The following is a 2,941-nucleotide window of genomic DNA, read 5'->3' on the forward strand; positions in this document are numbered from 1 at the left end:
AAACACATCAAATATTTTATAATTTATTGAAAGAGTTTTGTCGACATACTTAAAAAAAAGGACTAAAATTTTGAAAAATCTAATGAACAATTATTTATGTAAAAACAACTATAAAAAAACTTAACTAACATTTTTTAATAAATATACATATAATATGAGTGCATGTGTTCGTGTGTGTATGTGTGTGTAAATTGGCTGGTACTAAAAAAAGGTTTGTTTGGATTAGAATATTTTTTAACTTACTGATTAATATGCCAACGGATATTATTCGTTTTATCTAACCAATCCAATAAACAAACAGAAAGTGAATTGTAAATTAAAGTTAAGTTACAAACCACAGTATGACAAAAAGTCAGATGTATCCTTAAAGGATTCAATAATAGTGGAATAGCTCGTAAAATACTAGGCTCACGTGAAGGTCACCTGTTCATTCGTAACAAAATAAAAAATTAAAACTAAATAAATGTCAAAGCTTAATTCAAAAGATAATAATCTCTTAAATTTCGAAATCATGTAAATAAAGCGTGCCTTATTTATTTGAAGTATCAATCATTTTGATTAAAATCACCCAAGCCAACTTACTAAGTAAGGAAAGCTGCCCCTTGACACTTCCGAGAAGCTGCTTGTCTACGGTGAGAGAGCAGCTCTACTAGGTGGAAGAGAGACACTACAATAGAGCAATAATAGCATGGCTCTTCTGTATCTGAAGGAGTATTCTCCACCAATTCTCTTTCGGAACAGTGCGCGCAGCACTAGTCATTAACTCGAATAGTCCAACTGCAGTAAGCAACGACAGCGTTTAGTATTAGTACAAGCAGTGATTGTTGCACCTCCAGCTGTACAAGTAGCACACAAAGCGCATATCAAATTTATACAGTAATCAGTTCGATATTCTTCAATCACCGGTGTCGACTTTGTTAAAGGGGCAGGATTTTAAACGATTATTTGTATTCGAATTTCTTGTTCTAAATTATCATGCTTAAGAATATAATACCAAACTATACCGAAGAAGAAGTACTCGCAGACCTTGCATACATTGATCGGAATGCTTATGCTTCACGATCTCTTCCCCGTGCAACTTTAAATAATAAAAGCCTCGTTTTACCAATTCATCAGAGCTACGGTGACAACAGTTCCTCTAAAGTTAAGGCACACAAGGTAAAAGACCATTTCTATATTGAATTATTACGGGTTCTTTATCGCGGGTTACGATGGGATAATATAGACTTCCCGTGTATTTCCCAAGTATAAGAATAGTTGGGAACGGAGACCCATCAGGCAAAAAGTGTGAGAAAAATCGTGCCCTTTTCGAGAGGAGGTGCACTTCTACAAAGAGTAGGTGTAACAAAGATAGAGAGAGAAGAAGAGAGCCAGCCAACGCAGGGATCTGCATAAATGGCAGATCGATGTAGATAGTCAGTATTGATAAAATCAGTAATTATAAAATAGTATAACCAACCAATATTACAAAATACGCTAAATCTTAAAAAGGAAATAAGATAGAGCAAAAATATCGAGTATTACGGGTTTCTTTTGGGAAAAAAATCGTGACACACAAAGAAATAGGCGTTGAGTTATGTAAAGACATTACCTAAAATATCCAGCCTCTAAATATTTTTTCATAAAATCAAGATGGAAAATTAGTGAGAAAATTAAAGCATATTTGCAGAATTGTTACAAATATGTAGAATTTATTTCTCGTTTTTTGCCTAACAATAACCTTAAAAATTATTTTAAAAAATTTCTCGAGCCTTTTATCTATAAAAAATGTACAGGAAAGACATAAATATACCACCGTAACCAACGAGAAAAAGAGGGACTCCTAGTCCCACACTCTGGTTTTTTAAATAAACTCTATGAAATTTAATGGTCGATGATTTTTGTAGGAAGATTTTTATAAAGAGGTAGACTGCACAGGATTTGCTCTGGAAGAAATTTCTGTATTCGTAAGTATCGTTTAGTTTTATTCGTCATACATATAATTTGAATGATAGATAAAAGAACAAAAAATTATTAATAGAAATGACATAATATGAAAAGCAAAAAATATACTCAATGAATTTTGTTTCAACTATAGGTCGAAGACAAATTAATCGTAGCCGAGGGTATACATAAAAAATTGCAAGATGAGCACGGTAACGTCTATAAAAATTTGTCAAAGACGTTTCCCGTCTCTAAAACCTACGACTTTAATAATGCTAAAATAACCTTAGTTTTGGACGGTACATTAACTATCCACATTCCTTGTAAGGTTGAGCCATTAGCGGATTAGAACTGTACCGCCAAAGTCCATACAAAAATGAAGCAACTGGAGAAATATAACTTCAGTTAGAAGAATAATATTCTAATGGTATTTCATAATTTCATCTTCTTAAAGTTTCAAATAAATAATAAAAACTACGAAAAGCATTTTGTATTTCTTATGTTGTTGATATATATATATATATATATATATATATATATATATATAACCATATTATTTCATTTGTATACACAATTTTATGCAATAAATACACTCCCATAAAATCGACGGTTGGATAAAAGACAGAGCCAACTCAGATACTTGGTGAAAAAGGAGCCAACTCGAAATTTGGGTTGAAAAAGGAGCCAACTCAGGTTCGGGTTGAAGAAGCAGCCAACTCGGGAGTAATTTTTTTTCATCAAGTTTTGTCGTGGTAGCACTGAAATTCACAATATAGGTATACCTATATAAACGAACAAATATTTTTCATTAATCTAATGGTTCAGAAAAATAATTTATGTTATTGTAATAGAGCGTACTACACTTATTAAATTATGTACTTTACAAGCCTGCTGCGATTAGACGTAATTCTATGATCAGACTATGGACGTAAATCATTTTAAATGTTCTTCAAAAATTTTTAAATAATTTTTTATTTTCAAACGCCGTGTTAAATAAAAAAAACTTGTGTTAACTATA

At 31.7% G+C, this 2,941-nt stretch overlaps 1 long non-coding RNA gene across 1 annotated transcript; it reads left to right on the top strand.

Moving 5' to 3' along the window:
• Positions 1–1,080: 1,080 nt before the first annotated feature.
• LOC106644773 (uncharacterized) lies at positions 1,081–2,179 on the top strand. The gene is made up of 3 exons (XR_016293005.1): positions 1,081–1,158; positions 1,887–1,946; positions 2,078–2,179. It is a non-coding gene; the product is annotated as an uncharacterized LOC106644773 (long non-coding RNA).
• Positions 2,180–2,941: the final 762 nt, after the last annotated feature.

This window comes from Copidosoma floridanum, unplaced genomic scaffold, assembly GCF_036245765.1.
Source record: "Copidosoma floridanum isolate Cflo_tuat_1 unplaced genomic scaffold, Cflo_Japanese_pri ptg000013l, whole genome shotgun sequence".
Classification (NCBI taxonomy): Eukaryota; Metazoa; Arthropoda; class Insecta; order Hymenoptera; family Encyrtidae; genus Copidosoma; species Copidosoma floridanum.